Here is a 22,939-nt window from a genome sequence, read left to right as displayed (position 1 = left end):
TGGTACTAAAATTCTTGATATTCTGAACACCAGATATCTTGACACCGCAGGCAAAATAACACGGTTTTTTGACAATTTATTCAACTAAAATGTGATATGGTGTAGGTGACTTTCATCTTCGTACTGATGATGCAACATGTTATTTAAAGAAAAGAAAATAAGAACATATCAATTTGAGTGAACGAAGCTGGTCTTGATATTTATTAAATATTATTTATTTAATTAATACAAGTAAATTGTTTTTTTGTTTTTTAAAACATCTTTCCTCCAATAATTGACAGTAAACACTACATTAATAAAATTGCAATGACTAAAAGAAATAAACATAAATAATCTGTAAATACTTTATATACCCACGCTAGCCGAGCGGCTTAAGCGTCGGCCTATACACATATTGTTTTCAATTTGTGTTTGAGTCAGAGTATGGACCTAATAGGTTGAGCAAGTGGCTAACACCATTTTCTCGTAATAACAAAACTCTGTTAATACAAACCTCTACTCTGTGGAAGCCCATATGATATTATTAGGATCGGATATGGCCTAAAAAGGGCTTTATGATTTTAAATCATTCATTACAGAGATTACATTCATCAGTATTCATCAAGTGGTAGGTATAAAAACAAGTGCGAAAGCGCTAAATCGATGAAAAATTTCAGTCCTGTGGAAGTACATAGCAATGCAACGCACATAACCAAAGCATAATGGAATCAGATTGGAGACGCTTACGTCTAGCATATGACAGATCCAGACTGACGATAATGATGATTACAAATACTAAACAAGCATTTGAAATGTGGTACTGCATGCGGAGTAGATGGATAAACAAACAAACGATGTCATCGACAAACTCTCATCAGTTTACCAGCACCAGGTTCTTCAATTTTTAGTGAAATAACCCGCAAAGAAGATGACAATTTTGAAAACTACGAAAAGTCAAAAAAGATCAAAGTAGACGAGTTAAAGCTCCTTTCAGATAGGGTTTTTATTGATATTATGTCTCAATCATGAGGCTCAATCGGAGAAGATGAAGATTATCAGTCATTATTATATTTAAAGCGATAAAAGCAGTAGCAATGGGGAAAACAAAAAATCTACGTCAATTTCATTAAGTATTTATTTTTTATTCGATTGGTACTAAATTGATAAAATATAATTCTGTAAAACCTCAGAAAAATACATAACAATAAGAAAAAAAAGTCTAGTGCGATTCAAGCTAATATATTTCACTGTTGTTTGAGTGCTCTGACTATTTAAGCTTTTAATCTGTCTATTATGCTAGTAAATAACTTATTACCTTGATTTAATTACAAATCTTGATTGCTTTATTGATTGATTCAAATTCTATTAATGCTCAAATTAAAAAATGAATGATATTATAATATTATGTAAGGATAATGTAACATAAAGTCCGTCGCACAGTATCGGAACCGGAAGTAGGCCGACGCGACGTACAAGATGTCCGACAGGTGCGTCCGCCGGATACGGGCGACTCTCCGCCGGTGACGTCACTCTTGCCGCGCTCACTCGCAAACCTTATTCAATTCATTACTGTTTATTAATGCGGTTAGTTAGGCCAACCTAATTACAATTACTGGCACAGTGTCGACGCCCGCCGTCGCGACGCTTTGCATGTACTTTGCCTGGCTACGTCTTACGGTTAACTGGCCCATTGGCGACTGAAGCTTTGTGTATGGTAAACATCCGATTGTGACGTAGCCCGTTCAAATTTCTCACCGATAATTTTTTATTTTTATTTTATGCTACTTGTATAATAATATTATGTTAACACACATTGTGTTTGTCGTATTAAATTGTGTAATATACTCACCTATATTTTTCTCTCTTGATCTCTGATAACTTTCATGTAATATCTAGGTCAGGGCTTCCCAACTTTATTTTCACTAGGGGCACATTTATAGCCAAACATAAAATGGCGGGAATATATATTTTCAATTAAACTTACATAACTTAGACAAAGATGAAATATTACATACATATTTGACAAACAAACATTCCGACCATGTTCGTATTGACAGATTTTGTTTTTACGAGAAATGAATGTCAGTCACTTTGTTCAACCTATTAGGTCCATACCCTGACTCAACAATATGTGTATTTGCCAAACCCAGGATTCGAGCCTGGGACCCACGATGCTATAGGTCGACGCTTAAGCCGCGCGGCAATCTTGGATGTTCTATTTAGAAAAAATCCTAGTGTATATTAATGAAGTTTTATATGGTATTTAGCAATATTAAGTTAATATTTATTTTATATTAGGTATATATTTTTTATTATATTAAGTTTTAAATAGTACATAAAGTGAAAGGACAAAAAAGGAATGAGTGAATAAGGAAGCATACAAGGGTTTGCAATGTAATAGTGTTCATTAAAAGCCTCAAATGGAGATGGACTGGACACATAGCTCGAAGAAGAGACAATCGTTGGACAAATTTAATCATCCAGTGGCATCCAATAGATAAAAAACGTCCGCAAGGTAGACCTAAAGGTAGCTAAATCGATGAAATGATAAAGTTCTGCAGAAGTACGTGGCAACGCAACGCACATGACCGAGAGAAGTGGAATCAGCTTGAAGAGGCCTTTATCCAGCAGTGGATAGATTCAGGCTGATCATGATGATGATATATAACAAAAAATAATAAGAATTTAATTAGTGGGCTCTTTGGTATTGGATTTCTTTCAATTAAATTTGTATAATGTGGAATGTAATTATGTGGATATTCATATTACTAAAATAATACACTTCACGAAAATCTCAGTTGATTTTATAAGTTAGTTGTTTTTTTATTTGGATTATTAATTCTTGGGTACGTCTTGAAAAACCCCTAACACCTTTCACTATTCGCGTGAGCGATTTTATCTCATAACATCGATTTTTATAAAAAATATAAATGTGTATGACTTGAAATCCTTTTTATTTATATCAAATTTTATTTATGTATGGTCGTAATATTGAAGCTTGATTTGATATAAATAAAAAAGGATTTCAAGTTATACACATTTATATTTTTATAAAAATCGATGTTTTTTAAAATAGATATAAAAAATATTAAAATTATGAATTAGTCAAAAATCTCTTAGGTGATCGTTATAAAACTTAATAAACTAAATTTTAATAATAAATATGACCATAAAATATATGTAATAATAGGGTGCGGTCCGCTTCAACAAATTCACATTTTATTTAATTTTTTACAATTGTAAGTTTATCTTTGATAAATTATTATTTAATAAAAAATATTTTTCTTTTTCATGTTTTCAGATACATATTTATTCATTAATACAGTTGAAATTGTAAATTATCAAAAAAATGTCTCAAATTGCAAGCTTCGTATTTTTCCGCTAGGTGCCTCTTTAAAAAAGGCTCAGTGAAGACATGTTTCCAACGAGAAGATAGTTATTTCATTTTTATATAAAGCCTGAATCCGCAATAAAAAGATATTATATGAAGAGCAAAATGAATTAAAATTACTAAGTAGTAGATAGAAATTGATTAAAATTCTTCGTCTACTTTCTGTATAAAATCTTAATGAACGTCGATTTATTTCATTCGACAGTGCGCCGCTCAATTGTCCTCGTGCCCAGTTGTCCCATTCCCAAAATTATTTTACTGTATTGTGATAGCATAAAATTTTTTAGTATGTACGACTTTTTAAGTTTTTTAATGGTGGTCATCTCAGTATACTTATGTAAAAATTATTAGTTATTTCTAAAAACACAGTAATACGTAAATTATAGTGTAAAAAAAAGTTGTTCACTTTATCTGTTCAAAAAGCAAGATAAGTAAAACTAACGTCAAACTCAAAGCAAAGAAAAACCTTTTTTCTCTTTTACAGATGTAATGGAAATGTCTCCAAGTCATTAACTATTCGGAGACAAAGAGGAAAAGAGAAAAGCTATTTAATGTCGCCGTCTGGCTCTCTCTCTTTGTCGCTCAGAGGGGCATGCAGTAATTACGTTTTTTCTGCTAATGACGTAATTGCATTTTTCACTTGAATCCGTGTAAATTTAGCGGTGATCTCCCTTTGCTCCACTTTTGTGCTATCCTTTAAAATCACACGCCTTTATCTTGTCCGACTCTGCCATTTGGAGATGGGACTCCAAAGGAGCGTGACGCTTTCACTTTATTTTTACTTATAAATTTAAAAGTTTTACGGGGAAAAAAAAATGAAAACTTAAATATTGTAATTCGTTTCGGATATCATAACCGATATATATTTACTTATATGAAAGTGTAATTTTTTTAGACAGACTTAACTAATTTTGATGTAGAGTGTTTATGCTATTGGTACCTATATGATGATGGAATTATTAAATATACAAATAAATGTAATTTATAATTAACTATTTTTTTATTCAACGAATAATTCACAAGATTTCAGAATATAATATTCTAAGTATTAAACATATACAATTTTGAAAAAATGAGAAAATGTATTTAACCAATAGATTTTTTTTTTGAAAAAAGTAAGACACCCCGTAGGAATCGAACCTGCATCTCTTGGGTTTCGCGTCCGTGCAAATTGACCACAACGCTAAAGGCGCCGTACTTAATTGCGACAAATTTTAACTAATGGCTCTTACAATAAATACTCTCTGAAGCGATTGTCAAAATTGAGCTACATTGGCTATCGGCTTTTGTACTTCAAATCATAGTAGGTATTACTTTGATTACTAACCAACGTCATGGATTATTCCAAGATATTTTGTGTTGTAACTTACTTGAAACTTGCAAATAATTTTTAATTAAGTAACTATGTTTTTATTCAACAAAAAAATCACAAGATTTAAGAATGTAATATTCTAAGTATTGAACACATACATAATTTTGAAAACGCTTCTGAGAAAATGTATTATAATCAATAGAAAAGATCTTTTTGAAAAAAGTAAGGTTCGCAGGAATCGAACCTGCATCCATCTCATCAAATATAATTTACGTTTAACTACGTTTTAATTGATTAATATTCGCTGCCTTAGTACAATGCTACTATACTATTTGACAAAATGTCAGTTATGACTTATGAATTACAAAATATGGATAATCAGTTAAAGTTTATGGCCAAGGCACTATTTTTGTAGAAATTTATTTTACAATTATATCAGATAAATTTGTATGACATCAACATGAATATTGAAGGAGTAATTGTTTTAGTGCAATAATACACTTTATTACATAAATTGATTTAATTTAAATATTGGAGGGAATTTAAGGCGGTTCTTTATAATTTTAGATAAATGTTAATTTTTTTAGGATAGTTACATAATAATAATACATAAACAGTATTCAAAAACTTTGACAGCAAACTTTGTCAAATAGTGTACCCTTGTACTGGGGCAGCGAATGTAAGTATCCAAGAATAATGGATACAGTTATAGATAAATATTTACAAACAACAACCACTCCAAAATACTAAAAAGTTTCTTAGGGAAAATATGTTTTTATTTTTAATTCTTAGAATTATTCTAAATTCAATAAATTCTACACTATATTTTTGATATAATTTTTCAGACTACACATATAACTTTTGCTTCAATTTCATTTAAATTTATCTCTTCTTATAAGTTTTTCTACCATTTTATTTCCTCTTCTCTCCTGTGCGCATTTTTATTTGAATTATAAGTGACTGCTTGCAGAACTAACATACTTCACTTTATAAATTTGCATCTCGTGATATCGCTACTTAAAATCGATTGTAATACAAGGCAGGCTTTATGGTTTAATTAATAATATAGTAAAACTATTTGCCAAAGTTTATGCCACCGTGTTTAAATAATGCAAATAAATGCACAGAATATATTATTTGTATTATGGCTACCAACTCAACCAGTCTAAAAACTTTCTAGAAGTTCATAAGAATCTCTCTAGATATATTATGAGCTTTTTCACCCATATAGTATTGAGAAAATTAAGATAATCCATCATTATTTTCGGTCCAAACTAATAACCTATACATCCTTAGCACCGAACTTTTTTAGTGTAGGTAATAAAACGAAATAACTATGTACGTTTAGATATTTAGTACATTATTTATACATATATACGATGCAATCTATTCATCAGAAAATTTAAAAGGGGCCTCGAAACAGTTGAAACCGGTCATTCAAATTATTAAAGTATACCAAAATCTTAAAGATATGCGTATTTCTCACTAACTGAGTATGAAATATTATCGAAAACATTGATATACTTTTTACGTATGTAAGTAGTTAGATTTTTTTTATGTTTTATCGAAAGGCCCTCAAAAATGGTCAAGTCCCTCGGGCATTTACTTATCTAAATCTCCCTCGTACTCCAGTGTGTAAGGCGCTGGCCTTTTATCCGATGTCCCCAAGTTCGATTCTCCGTTAGGTCATAATATATTTTACAACGTTTTTATTACGTCGTATTCTTATTTGTCCGGTGGTTATTTGTCCGGTACAAATCTTGCAATAGATTTTTAATTAACTTCCCGACTGGTTAGGCATTTGAAACTTTTAGAATATATCAGAACACGATGCCAATTCATTTTTTAATACTTTTAGCCATCTTTAAGTAGAATTAAATTCATTTTCAGTTAATTCGGTTATGTATGAAAAGTTGTTTCGGAAAGAAATCCACTATTATTGGTTGCTAAGAAATTATTAATATATACGTGCGTTACTATGGAAATCAATATGAGTGTCAAAATGACATTTCAGTATTATTTCTATCAAATACAATTTTTTTGATCGTTTAAGCTGGTCAAGTCAAGTTTATATGATTCAGCAGAAAATTTAAAAACGTGTTAATATAAAAAGTTCTTTTTATCTTGTAATTATTATTTAATTTTCTTAAACCCTCAAAGCCTTGCTATTGTTTCTCGTCTGTTACTAAATACACTACTGCAATTGGGTCAAAATGACAAATATAATTATTATGATAATATTATTATATAAAACATCTGTTACGTTATCTAGTAAATTTATGTGACATTTTAACATGTTATCTTATAACTCTGCAATTAATATTTTTATGATACCTACTTAGTTTTATATATTTTTTGGCAGGTAAATCAGAAAAAAATACACTCTTTGAGTGAAGAAAATGAAAACTGAAAATAAATAAAATTACCGTCAATTATCAAATGTTCTTTGAAAAGCTCTTACGATCTGAAGAAGAAAGTTTTAATTAATCTTTAGTAAAAAGTCGTCTCTATGTAGGAAAAAGACAAGACAAGCAATCAACTAATGGAGGCTTATTCTTTCATTTCAACTTTTATTCTCAATTTTATAACTCATCTCTGTATTAACTTTGTACATTTTTAACTGAAAAAATGAAGCACTTATTCAATAATGTGATAATTATAATCTTTATATAGATATACGTAGTTTGTCTTTTAAATTGAATAAAACAATTTAAAAGTTCCAAGTAAAACTGACTGACAATATTTTACTTGAATAATTTTCGAGATTAACGGCCCGGTACCGTTTAATTTTTTTTTCGGTTAAGTACATGTTCAAACACGCGCGTTAACATGATCTTACTCCCTACTTCATTTATCGTTTGTCAATTTATGGCTACGGCCGTATTTTGTAGCTAAGCCACTGGGAAATGCCAATAGAAATGGCGTTTTTCAAAAAAACACTACCTTATTCTTAGGTCAATAATAATTATTATAAAGCAAACATTATTCGTAAAATATTTATCACATTTGAATGGTCAAAAATATAGCTTATAATCGATATCTTTAGAATTATCTTCAAATGTGTAAATCTTGCCCATTTTTTGAATAATAAAATGCCTAATTCTTGTCAAATTTGGGATCACAGAGATTATCAATATAATTTTTTATTGTAAATATTTCACTATAATAATGTCGACATAAATTTTACTAATAGTTTTATAAATGCTTTTAAAAATTAATAAATATAAAAAAATCTTAACACCACTTCACATGGACGTACTGAAATATGACTATATTCTAAAAGATTAGAGCGTGAGGTAAAAGAACACTACTTTATGTAATAAAAATACTTTATGCAGTGCAGTAATCAAATGTGTAAACTAAATATAAAGGATAATAAGGCTTCAAAATTATGTAAATAGATTATCTACAACGCTTAAGGAATGTCCAGGATCATACTTTGAAATTAGCATAAAAGCTCCATTTTGACGTACGCTGAGCATGTCCCCCCTTAAATAGCTGGTAATTATCATAAAAACAACCTTAATGCTAACACCATACAATATAATACAAATTATTGAGAACTTACATGAATACCAATCTAAAAACATTAAAATGAAACATACTAAAATGTTTGAAATTTGAAAAAAAATTGAAATTTACTATGTTTACTATTAAATGCATAATGACATAAATCCTAATTGATTTAATGATACATTTTTGTATAAAACTATTATAAATTTGTCACAAATTTCAACCCAGATATCAACCCTCTAAAAAGTAATACTATTAGGTATTTTTTTTAAATACATTCTTCAATTTACCACCTTAGCAAATACTACCCTCCAGCACTAGGTACACCGCATATGTAAGTATATCATAATTCAACATAGGAATAATTAAAAATATTATTATTAAAAAGTATATATCGAGTATTTTATCTCCACCAGAATCGTAAAGACATGGTCTTGCGCATCGCCTAACCCCCCGCTTGGCGCGTCCCTGTAAATTACTGTCTATTACTCAATCTAACATGTACATGCTGTAAGTCCAAACATACATAACTAATAGACGTATATCGTGGATCAAAAAACCTCTGATGTTGACTAAAAATTAAATATTTTTTTATCATGTTAGTACATCAGTTTTACATGAAAAAAATAATTAAAAACTATTGCCACTTACATAATTCAATGTCTTAAAACATTTGTGATATCTACTTCAGCTTTGATAAAAAAGACAATTTACCTAGCTGTAGGTAACATATTATAGGTATTTAAATTTAGAAAAACATGTGTAAAAAATCTGAAATGGGTATACATAATTGTAAAAGCTCTTTGGTCCAATTACTTTCATGTGAGGTCTTGAAATGCGAAAAAACAAACGGCATAAATGATCAGGTTTTCATCTCCGGATGGGAGCTTATTAAAATTAGTACTCTCTGTTACATCCATACAACCATTAGGAGCTTTTTTGACACCTTCTTCAAACGATTCGACACCGGATATCTCACTCTTATCATTATTTGTAGAATTAATAAGGGTGCAATAATAATATATAGTTTATAGTAAGTATCTAATAACAAAGAATAAAAATATTCTTTAAATAAAATTAAAATTTAATCTCACGTCTAAAAAAATGCCATACAATGAGCTTTTCTGATAATGTTAATCAATTAAATAAAATACGCCCACGACGGCCGAGCGGCGAACGCGTTGATATATAATCTCATCGCTCGCATCCTGTGTCTGGAAAATATACATATTATTTTTCAATGTGTATTTGAGTTTGGACCTAATAGGTTAAGAAAGTGGCTAACATTCATTTCTCGTAAAAACAAAAATCTCTAAACCCAAACCTCTACTTTGTGGAGGCCCATATGATCGGACATAGTAAAAAAATACGATTTAAGAATCTGTCCATAATAAAGAAGATAAAAATTATCATAGTATTTAACGTTTTTATTAATTCCTGATTTGTTTTATTAAAATAAACTACGAATTTTTACGAAATAAAAATGCCTTTTACTCGAAATTCTTTAAGTTTATACCCAATTTAGTGCTTAGAGATAACTTATTAAACTACCTTTAGTTTAATGATAAAATGAATGCACATTGTTTATAACATTTTAATTAAAAATAAAATTGTATGTTTATTATTGAATTAAAAAAAGTCTTTTTAAAAGATAGATTTTTATAAATGAAAATTATGAGTAAAATGTAATGAATTGCTTTTTCTTTTATTTTGTTAACTGTCAATTCATGGTAGAACTGCATTGTATTGTTGTTTAATTTATTAAAACGCATTTTTTGTAGTACTTATTCCACTTTTAATCAATAAATTAGGACCAGTTTCGTCCGCCTCAGAGGGATATTTTCAACTTAAATTAAAATTAAACGAAAAGTTGAAAATGTCCCTCTGAGGTGGAAGAGACTGGTCCTAATTTATTGATTAAAAGTGGAATAAGTACTAAAAATGCGTTTTATTAAACTAAGAAATAATAATTGCTTTTTCGGTAGAGATAATCATCGACATTGCATACATCTAAAGTCTAAAGAATACAAAAGACCACATAAACAATCCTGTCATAGATTTCTTGATCTGCTTATACAGATGTCATTTATTTATATATTTATGTTTATTTGTTTATTAGTTTATACAGATGAATAAATTATCTGTATAATTTCCTTCCATTACGGTTAGTAAACAAACGTGGTACCTACATGAACATAAGCTAGTATGTCACCATTGTGAAGAGAGCAATATTTGCTCTGTGTGTTTCACGGTCGGCAAATATTCGCCGTACTTTGACATAGTGTCGGTGTTTCAACAAATACCAAAGGGCGCCAACAGCCGTCTTACTTGGGCCATTGTGAAGATGGAACATGTGCATAGTGTGAAGTGATTTTGTTAGTCGCGAAAACAACGATCGAAAAGCTACGATTACCTGGCAAGTATTTCAAGTCTGAATTCTGACTTCGTATGTGACGTATCCTAAATAAGTAGGTACCTTGCGAAATTCACAGCTGTCATTATATTTTGATCTTGACATTCTAGTATATATCCCGGGCTTAATGTACTAAAACGTTGTGAACCATTAATTTATTTTATATTGGAATAGGGCGAATTGTGTGCGAGCGAATATTTTCGTAATAAAAGATTCCCTTTCATGAGGTTTTTGCACTCTGCTTGCCTTTGATGTGTCAAAAAACGGGCAATTTATAAAAAAAGCGATTTTACAAACTTTGCAAGATGGAGCTTTTGCAAACGTTTCGTTACCTTTAAAAAAATAAATAAAAGTTTAAAACTTTACGTAAAAAATTTTCCGTAAAAATTCAGGTGAAAACATATCGCTTACAAATTAAAAATGTTATTTAGCTATTTATACAGTAGGTACTATAAAACATCCATTAAATACAACTATCTTAAAATATGCAGAACATTGAATTAAACTAGTAGTTTGAAGTATCCGGACCAAAGAGTTGAGGTGACTTAAACGATTAACATGCACAGAATTTTCACCACCAAACATGTGAATAGCAAAGTTAACAATAAAATAATTTAGATTTAATGCTTCTGGACTAGTTGTATTTTGTACTTAACCCGCCTTACCTCTTAGGGCAAGATTAAGACATATATTGGACATTTTGATTTCTCTCTTACTAACCAGAAAGTGTTATTAAATATATGCCATTTCAATCTTTTTACATCGATGTCTATATTATATTAACGGTATGAATTACGTTTATATTAATTAGTAAGTATTGGGTACTGTTCGGTTATACGGAATACATCGGTAAACGCATTTTGAAAATAGCCGATAAACTGGATTATTTGTTAGTTTGGGTTAGTTTAGGTTAGGTTGGGTTAGGTTAGGTTAGGTTAGGTTAGGTTTGGTTAGGTTAACCTAACAAATAATCCAGTTTATCGGCTATTTTCAAAATGCGTTTTCCGCTGTATTCCGTATAACCGAACAGTACCAAGTATTGTTGTCTTTCGAATATTATATTTCTGATGGAAAAAAATGATTCAATTATCTAACATTTTGAGTCTTAGTTAAATCAAAGTTTCACTAGAATTTAGTATTTTACAACGTTTTTCTTAGCTCGTATTCTTATTTGTCCGGTACAAATCTTGCAATCGATTTTTATCTAACTTCCCGACTAGCTAGACATTTGAAACTTTTAGAATATATCAGAACACGATGCCAATGCATTTTTTTTAAGTTATTTCGACACCATTATTGGTTGCTAAGGGGTCTGGTGTGTTAGCAACTAAATTATTAATATATATACGTGCGTTACTATGGATTTCAATATGACATTTCAGTATTATTTCTATCAAGTACAAATTTTTTTGATCGTTTAAGCTAGTCAAGTCAAGTTTATATGATTCAACAAAAAATTTAAAAACATTGTATATAAAAGGGTTCTTTTTTATCTTGTAATTATTTGTTTCAATTTAGAAACATATAAGATATTTTATGTTTCTGATAGTTTACGAAATTATGATATTTTTGTCAAAGACAAAAATAAGAGAGCGAGCCATCTTATGTACTGTTCCTATTGTAATTTTAGTGTGGTCAGCGCTCTAAATGGAAAATTTTACGAACCTGAGCGCTTGATAATTTTACGATTTTATATTAATTATATTTAATTTTATATGTATTTTATGAAAATAAGTGTGTTAGACTTTTTCAGACGGTCAAATAGCTTGTTCCACGAGACGAAGTGATAGTTTTGATTATTTTATGAACCGGAATGGCGCTTCGCTGCGCTCCGTTCCATTTCAAGCCCTGAGTGTGGTGTTACTATATACACATATAATAGTCTGTACCTTGGCGTTTTAGGAGATGACGGCTATAAGATCTTGTTTATAGTAAGCCAATTTTTGTGTAATGTACCTACGTACTATGTCATACTGTTTGTTCACCTAAATGCTTTATTATGTGTAATGTCAAATATTAAAATATAATACGTACTTGCACATTTTGAGGACAGTTTGTCCTTTACATGAATTTATAGCTACATTTTAGTATATCTTGTATTATATTATATATATAAATGGTTATTGTAAATAAAAATTAATAAAAAAAATATCATTCATTCATAACAGCTCGAAGCATTAGTTTTTTTATTCGTAATATCTGCATAATTATCAATGAATGGAATAATGAATGGATTTAAGATTATATTGAAATACTTGTGGTTATTGAACTAGTGAAAAAAATTGCTACTAATAGTTTGAACTGACAATTTATTTGCCTCAAATTTAAAAGCTAGTGTTACTAATTTTTTTTTTCAATAACACTTTCATATATTTAGTCTCCGTTTATATAAGGTTGTGTTCAACGCTTTGATATAAATTATATATAGATATTAACATAGTAGTTATCAAATTGTACCTATGTGTTTTTTTTTTATAAAAATAAGTGCGTTAGATTTTTTGTTATATTATAGCTTATCTAACTCAGATGGTCAACATATTTTTTCCACAAGACGGAGCGATAATTTTACCGATTCCACGAAGCGGAACGGCGCTCCGGTGCGCTCCGGTCCATTTCGAGCCCTGGGATTACAGCATTTAAAATTCTCGAATTTTGAAGTCAACTAACCGATCGAGCGTAATTATTGCAATCCATATAATACAATAATAACGACAAGACAGACAGCCAATTCTACAGTTTACAATTAGTTTAGTTTTAAAAGTGTTATTTTTATTTTGCAATTAAAATTACAAACTTACTTAAGAATCAATGTTGCAGGTCATCCCTGTTTATATGAAATGCAATAATCATGAAACCACCCCCTGGACGCATAAATCGGGCCACACTTGTCACGATTAAAGTCCCATTACTCATTCAGCGACATATGGGCCAAGCGGGGTGTCCGAGTCGATTGCACCCTACGCACTATCGGCACCCTACCAACATAATATAAACGTCAAAGCTAAAAAAATCGCCTAAATGGAGGGTAGTAAAATAGACATGTTCCACCCTTTATAGTACAAATGTGTTATGCACCCACCAGGCCTCCGAGGAATGAGTGTCAGGATGTTCCCTTTGGTCCGTGAATTACGCCAAATATCCAAACTAATCATGATGATGATGAATAAAAAATAATTGAATTGAACAAAATAAATAAAACCCATATTACTGATTTATTAATTGCTTAACTTTTCCAGTAATTGTAGTTAAATAGATTCATGTAAATCATTTTTATGGTGACTCAATAATGTTCGGTAAAAAGATATTATTTTATTTAAAAATTAATCACAAACACAACATATAGTTAGTATAAGTAGGTACATAATATTTACGTAATTTGTGCCAGTTGCAAATCAAAATACATTGGTTCTAAAATTATATGTATTGAAACCGTTTCCGAACATTTACGTAATTATACAAAAAATGTTCATAATTATTTTTATGACGCGGTTGTACTACAGATGTTTTCGTCTATCCTTTCGGATGACATTATTGTTAATTATATTTCCTCAATTCCTCTTATGTTTACATAGCCGCGCCCATTTATTATAATTAATTATACACCCCACGATGGCCGAGCGGCTTATTATGTCGTGGATACCAGGTTTGAATCCTGGGTCTGGCAAATACACATGTTGTGTTTGGAGCTAGGCCTGAACAAAAACGATGTATGAGTGCGAGTGAGAAAGTATTCGGCACCCTTATAATCTCTGCGACACGCGCTAGAGTAAGATAAAAGGTCTACATATGTGTGAGTTAGTTTCTAAAAGTATCGCCGGCAAATCGTGGCAAATCGCTTCACGTAGCGTCGATAACCTGCGAGCTCGTGTTGCTAAAATTGCTATTTTTTGTGTTAAACATAAAGTCAGTGGTAAATATTTTTAATTAATTAAGTAGGAAAGATGGTTCTGTGTGTTGTATTAAAATATGGTAGCCGTACTGATAAATAAGAAGATGGTATTACGTTTCATAGGTAAGTTGATACACGTTCGTGATAATTTATTTGTATATTATTATATATTTTAATATCAGTGACCTAGTGTTTCTTTAAAATAACTTAAATTATGGATATCTTTACCTAATGGTTGCATTTTGACCGCTTAAAAATACTATATAACGTAAAACAATAGAAAATTATATTTTAATTCTGAGCGTCTAGTGCGAGTACTTTGGGCGAGCACTAGCGAAATGGTCTATGGTCTCGAACATTTGTAGAAGAATGCGTTCGCTCGCACACAAACCAAACGCACGGCACGCAGCTTCATTTAGCAATGCAACGGGTGGCGTCTAGATGTATCTATAGTATATGGTTTGGAGTCAAATTATCGACCTAATAGATTGAGCAAATGGCGCCCATCCACTTCGCGTAAAAACAAAAATATGTTACTTATTACAAAAATCTCCACTCTTTAGAGACCTATATGATCTTATTAGGATCGTACATTGTCAATAAAAAAATACTTCCTAAAAATAAGCTACTTTACACTATTTTTCATTCTAAGAAAAACATCTTATGATTACTGAATAGTAAATATTTCATTGAATAATTAATTAATATCTGGTTATTATTAAATTTATTAATCCATAAGTTTTTGTTGGCACGCCAATGCCAATTACTTCATATAGAATATTTTCATATTGAACGGATACAGGGGGTGAAAAAATAATTATCCGCAAATAAGGGCACACTCCATTTATTTTATTGTTGCTTTTGAGGCAAACTGTTTCTGCCCTGCTGTGACAGAGAATGATAATCGTTTATTGGATGGTACGGTGGTTGATTTTTTTTGCTGAAATAACAAATTGGTATGTTATAAATGAATGTCTAAATATCATGGTATTGAAAGAACTACTAACCACCAATACTTGAATGCACCTACCCTATACCTTCCTATATTTTTCTGTGATATGACGATTAAAAGAAATATTTTAATTAGCATGTTTTAATATACTTACTATACTATGTCCAAACTGTGAAATTGTCTAAACAATCTGTCCAAAGACGTACATATACATAAATAACATTAAAAATATATTTATTCAAACAAAATATTGACATGAAGGTCGATGATTTTTATTGTCGACGATTATACGGCATTTAGAATTAAAAAAAGAATAAACATAACACAGCAAGGTACGAGTATCAAGAAATTATTACGTGTGATCTCATAGAACAGTTTCCTGAATTCTTTGAAATTAAATAGGTATAATGGTATCTATGCATACCTATGTTTAAATTGCCGCCCTTAACCAGACTTAGACTCCTCTTTAGTCTCCAATTGTGTTCAAATTGCTAGGTTACCATTTTTATAACCCATTTTTTTTTTAAATATATATATATATGTTAATACACACCTCTAATCTGTGGATGCCTATATGATCCTATTAGGATCGGACATGGTCATTTATTTTAGGCTGTCTTAATCACCAAAATGACACAAAAAACTTTTAAAAAAATATATAAATTTGTCATCATCTACCGAGAATAGAGCATTTCCACTAAACCTTTTCTCAAACAGCGGTGGTTTTAGATACGTAGAAGTTTGAGATGCTGCCTAGTTTATAAGCCTCTCTATGTTTAAAAAAAAACTATGATGTCGGCAGGTCCTTTCTAATGAAGCGACCGCATCATCTACTTTATGAAAACCACCATTGATTTCAAAAGTTCTAATGATCGCATTCGTTTCTTCATTTTTTGCCACCCCTAAGAAACGCATGACCTGTCTACCCCCACCGGACGTCACTGTGCGTTTTTTAAATTATTGACCAAGTAATTTCGCATTTGGGACTCAACGACCTACCGGGATTTCGGGCCAATCTGCCTCTGACTGGTAGCCTTCCTTGACCTTGAATTTTGACATTCATTCATACTTCGAATTTTACTTCAAGATTTGATTTACACCGATTTTTTCCGATAAATCTAATTTTCGTCAAAAGTTTGCATTTACAAATCTCTTACTATCAATAAAGCTAGATTTGGACGATGCGTCGAAGCTTTCTGTCTGTTTCTAACCATACACCCACTATAATATGCTTAAATTCACTTCAAGTACAAAATTTAATATGGAAGACTTTCTGAATAAATTGCACATTAATTAAAACTAGGATAGGGTGCATTCGGAGGTCGGAATACAATATTCAAGAATGGGATCAAGGACGATTCGGCGCCGGGACAACTGGGCGCCACGCAATCAAATGATATTCGAAAATAAATAGACTTTCGTGAATTAAAATTAAATATGTAAGTACACATAAATAATGATTTAATGGTGCATATGTTAAGTTCCATGGGAAGAGAGTTCTTTTATTTTTATATAAAGCCTCAGGCGTGATAATTCTCAATCCGCAATAAAAAACATTATGTTAAGAGCAAACATATTAAAACCACTAAGTAGTAGATATAAACTGTATAAAATTCCTTGTATACTTTCTGTATAAAACTTCCATTTATTTCATTCGACAGTGCGGCGCACAATTGTCCCATTCCCCCAAGAATGACCTCATACTATCCCTAAAGAGTCAATTTTCAATACTAACGCATATATTTGCAGTGATCAAAAAACAATTAATTGACACTGAAAATAATACAAAGATTAAAACTTCAAAGTATATATAAGCACTGAACAGGCCACATTGCTTAAAATTCCTTGTCTACTTTCTGTATAAAACGTCCATTTATTTCATTCGACAGTGCGGCGACCAATTTTTCTGGCGTCCAATTGTAACATTCCCCCAAGAGTAACCTCATACTATCCCTAAAGAGTCAATTTTCAATACTATCGTATATATTTACAGCAATCAAAAAACAATTAATATACACTGAAAATACTACAAAGTTTAAAACTTCAAAGTACAGATGAGCACTGAACAGGCCACATTGCTTGATGACCATATCATCACTGCAGAAATCTCATCCCAAGTGGCACCCAAGTGATATTAAAAGATATAGAAAGTTTTGAAGATTTTGATGAATCTTATTGATGATAATTAAGTTTAGAGGAAGAATGTGATAACGAAAGATATGGGACCGAAAATAGTGAACACAGCAAGGAGAGGTTTTATAATGTTAAAATAAATTTAAATAAAATAAATAACCCCGTGTTACCACTGTCGGCCCTGTCATCACAAAATAATGCTCTGACTTGTGTTAAAAGCTTCCCCATTTCTTCTCACTTCACTACCCCATCATTACACTATTGTGAGCCGATAATGGGCTTGTAAGGCTAATCCCAGTCGCGGCTCCATATGGGATTTTGGGTACACACCTTTTATTTCATTGTACTCTCGAGGACTTTTAATATCTCGTATTACTGTCCGGAGACTAATGAATAATTACATTTTGAGATGCATTACCGTTAGGGAGAGTGTTAAAATTACTGGTTGAAATTATGATACATAATAATAAAATTTTGTAACATGTCTAGTCAAAGTTTACAATCGTATTTAAAAATAAGTCTTGTTATAATTATGTATTACAGCTAAAAGAAATGTTTACTTTCTTTCAAAATTACATAATGCCAGGTCCGATAATTATAGTAGTGCAGTAGTAGCAGTAATATAATCACATAAACATCCAGGTTTGGGAAAATCATATAAATCTACTCGTATTATACTCTTAATAACTTCAATGGGGAATGGAAACCGAAACCAGAACCCTTTGAATGATAACCTAGTGTCTTACCTACGCATTGGAGCATGATATGATTATTAGATGAAAAAATATATCATATTATCAATTATTAGTATATTAACTTTATTTGAATTAATGTTTACTTTATAGAATTCTATTTTACAAAAAAAGGATACTTTAAATTAAATTAATTTATCCAGAATCCGTATATGTAATTAATTAAATAATTAAATAATCCGGCTCTATGATGAAAATTATTGAATATTTTTTTACATTTTACATATTCTATTTATTTATTTATCACTACATATTATATCAATACAACTGAATATCATTTGATCTAATTTTATGCGAGGTAATCAGGCGAAGAGGTATATCAGTGTAGTAAAAACTGCAAAAAAAATGAAAAGTTATATAGCGTAAACCTACTCTACCTGCATTTAAATCAGTTCAACAATGAATTGTATTATGATCGTATTATCAATTTAAAAACTTAAATTAAATAAACTATTTTTTTTATTCAACGAATAATTTACAACATTTAAGAATGTAACATTATTTTATTGAACATAATTATGTAATTTGAAAACACTTCTGAGAAAAATATAACCACAATTTTTGAAAAAAATAGTTTATTGAATTATTAGCGAGTACAAGTACGTTATAACAAAAATTTGGAGAGATCCTGACACCAGTTAGTAATTAAGATCATTATTAAAACTTTGATTTAAAATACAAAAGCCGACTGCCAAAGAATAGCGCAATTTAGAAAGCGCTTCAGAGAGAATTGTAAAAACACTCGTTAATTTCGTCACAAATATATAGGACACATATGAATAATATATAGAGCACATGGTCGCAAATGCCATAGAAACGGGTTCAAATTCGCTGGGTGTCGTATTTTTTCAAAAAGATTTTTTTTGGTGGTTATATATTTCTCTGAAGTGTTTTCAAATTATGTACGTTTAATATAAAAAAATACTAACTAAAAATCTGTTCTATAAGTATTGAAATATTGTTCATAAAAAATATAATCTACGTTCTAATATCAATATCATGGCCCCCACATCCTGAAGCGGGCCCCCAGGACAGGGTCTTTGGCGGGCCGTCTTACCTATCGCTAAAGATAGGGGCAGTGTGACGGTCTACAGTAGGTGTACCAAATGATGTAAGGGTAAGCGATAAAATTAATGTGTATATTTAGTGTTTGTTTGTATATTTTAATACATCCATTTGAATTATGGAGTTATCGAGTATCGATACACAATTAAAAATTAAATCGTACAACCACATAATTTTAAATAATAAAAATATCGAAGAACAATAGAAGAATTTGTGAAATATATTTATATCACTTATCTGGTCGACTCGCCACGCCGGGCCCCCAATCTAGAGCCCTGCCAGCCCTACCTCTGTGGGGGCCATGATCAATATACTGTTAATTATAAGTCTATATAATCGAAACATTGTGTATAGATACAAGTAGATATATATACCTATACAGTTTATAGATATAACAACAATTAATTGGACATGAATAGTACAAACAGTCAAATAAAAAGATAGCATCAATTGTATTATATTGTTTGATTCATATCTCACCTCAAATAGAGAGGCACTTTGTTTTGTGGTCAATTGCTTCCGACCAAACCTCTATTGAAAGCATATCTACCCTAAGTTGATATATGAGTAAATCCAAAAGCGTGTCCTGTGTTTGGGATCTCTATTCATACGTTATGAAGGTAGTGATGATCTCTAAAATTCTTATAAAGCGGTTCGCAAAATTACATGAATGGGTTATTATTGTAAGTAAAGTTATGAAAAAAAATGATACGCAGTGATAAGGTTAGGAATGAGGCATACCGAGGTCAGGGGGGTAGTGTCTGGAAATTTGTACATATGCAGTTCGCCATATCACACTTCAATGTGAAATGTTGTATCGGAAATATATGGTCGTATATTAAAGACCGACGAACCTCTTTCGGTCGTATAGTACTGAGTTAAAATTCATGTCTAAATAAAACACGATTCTTGTCGGTTTGCATTACAGGAAGATAACGGCAAACAAATTTTGAAAATAGCCGATATACTGGACTATTTGTTAGGTTAGGTTAAGTTAGGTTAGGTTAGGTAATGTAAGGTTTGCATTCTTGAATTCATGAACCGTATAGTATACCGTTCACCCAGTCCCTTGGGCAGCGCTCTTCTTATCGACCTGGAATACGCCGATGATGCTGTCCTATTCGACAACTCAATCGAGGGCATTCAAGAGACAATCGACAGGTTGCATAACAACTCCTCTCGCGTTGGTTTGAAAATCAACGCGAAGAAAACCAACGTCTTGTGCAATAGCACCTGTCCTGATCCAGATTTCCCTCTGATTAGCGATGGACAGAGCATCGAGAGCGTCGACAGCTTCAAGTACCTGGGGGTACACATCACGGGAGATGGCATTTTGCAGAAAGAGCTCGCTATCCGAATGGGAATGGCTGGAGCAACATTCAACTCGATGCGAAATGTCTGGGACTCACGATTGTACTCGGTCAAAACCAAATGCCGCCTATTCGACGCTTGCATTCTGACGGTGCTGCTTTACGGTAGCGAATCATGGCACCTTACGAAGGCTCAGAGCAACCGTATACTGAGCTTCGAAAACAGATGTTTGCGACGAATACTGGGTGTGCGGTGGTATGACTTTAGGAGCAACGAGGAGATAAGAGAACGTACCAAGCAGCCTCTCATCACGCTGAAAGTGAAGAGGCGACGTTGGACCTGGCTCGGCCACGTGCTGCGGATGCCAGAAGAGAACTTTAACCTGGCTTGCCTGTTCTTCAAGCCGACCGGATTCCGGCGTCCTGGAAGGCCGCTAAATACAATCTACAGAGTGTATACGGCGGAGCTACGGGATGCTGGTTTGACCTGGAACGAAGCAAGAAGACTGGCGAGCGACAGGGATTCTTGGAGGCGCCGCGTGGTGTCCATATGCTCCATTTAAGGGGCGGATATGGGCAAAGAAGAAAAAAGAAGAAGATAGTATACGGTCATATTTTTTTGATAAGAAAGCTCACGGCAAACTGTGCTATGATTTAATGTAATACGTACAGTTTACATGTAACCCAGGGGCTGCGGTATGGCTGGTTCCAATAATCATTAATATTTGTAAAAGAGCAGGGTTCGAAATGGACCGGAGTGCACCGGAGCGCCGTTCCGGTTCATAAAATCACCAAAATTATCGCTCCGTCTCGTGAAAAAATTATTTGACCATCTAACTAGACAGGCTTAATAAAAAATCTAACACGCTTTTTTTGGAAAATACACATAAAATTAGATAACTACCTATGTTCATATTTTCGTAAAATTATCGAGCGCTCCGGTTCGTAAAATTTTCCATTTCGAGCGCTGTAAGAACACGGCAATTATTTGAAGATTCAATACCTTTACTTGATAAAGCTTATAGTACAAATGCAATTAGCTAGGAATCGATATTTTAAATTCGAATGAACCATTCCAGGTACCTAACTAATTGACCGCGTTTAATTTCATTCATATGAAAGATTTTTCTGATAAAACGAGTGCTTACGGAAGTTCAATTTAAACTGTCAAGGATTCCAAAAGTAATAATTATTTATATTTCTTGTGTACCTGAATGGTATTCGACATGTCGATAGATAAACTTTTTGAGAAAGATTACATTATTGGCACTGACCAATGCATAGAAATGATTGAAACTTAACGAAAAGTTCGATTCATATTTTTAATTAAACTATTCTTTTTACCTCAAATAAATAAGTCACAAGATTTAAAATGTAACATTTTATATTACATACTGAATAATGTATACTGGTTGGGCTAATTATGGTCGCCCTCATCTCAATATTTCATTCCTACCTATAATCCAAAGTTATTGTCGCAAGTCCAAGCGCAACTCCGTCACGGGTCATCAGTCGACTGTGATTAAAAAAACATTTAGTTACAACGAGAGAAAGCAGACAACAAGCGTGTACAGTGTAACCGTCGTGGAAACCATAATTCTATTCGAATATCCGTGCAAACTCAATGAATCAAACCACCTGTCAAACTGTGTTACCGGCACGGGGTGTCTCCTTATTTATTATATATACCCAAGTGTACCGTGCGAGTGCCTAATAGGACGTGAAGGCATGCACCAGGGACCAGCTTCAGCCAGACAGCTGAACATCAATAAGGTTAGTGCCTGGACTAACTCCCCTCTAACCCCCCCCCATTACATCCACCATCACAATCATACACAAATTATCATCAAATTATAATCCACAATAAAAGGCTCAGCCATATACTATAATTTGGATTGCTGAATATTCGATATTGAATATACATAATGTATGTTTATGAGGTATTCAAAATTATGTACATTACATTAATAATTAACCTTAAAACAAATTAAATTCTGCGTAATAAAATTAAATGATACTTCTACCAATAAGATTATGCGAACCGATGCAAATCCCTAACCGTAAACCCTAAGAGACACCACTAGCTTTGGGGTTGATCAGATAATGCGTTTCGTCTCTTGTTCCTTTTGATAATCCCTTTACAAAACCATCGGCGAGCTTTTTTTGTTGCAAGGTGTTGAAAAGTGAGTGCAGGTTTTTTTAAAAGCTCGGACGGTGTGCGGAAATAATG

At 31.9% G+C, this 22,939-nt stretch overlaps 1 protein-coding gene across 1 annotated transcript in view; it reads right to left on the bottom strand.

The window, feature by feature from the left end:
* The window catches only part of LOC147070602 (homeobox protein unc-42), a 60,792-nt gene that overhangs the window by 24,941 nt on the left and 12,912 nt on the right, over window positions 1-22,939 (bottom strand). The window lies entirely within an intron of this gene.

This window comes from Rhyacophila brunnea, unplaced genomic scaffold (genome assembly GCF_057557595.1).
Source record: "Rhyacophila brunnea isolate RB1 unplaced genomic scaffold, BYU_Rbru_1.0 scaffold_21, whole genome shotgun sequence".
NCBI classification, from domain to species: Eukaryota; Metazoa; Arthropoda; class Insecta; order Trichoptera; family Rhyacophilidae; genus Rhyacophila; species Rhyacophila brunnea.
This window is presented reverse-complemented; position numbering and strand designations above follow the sequence as displayed.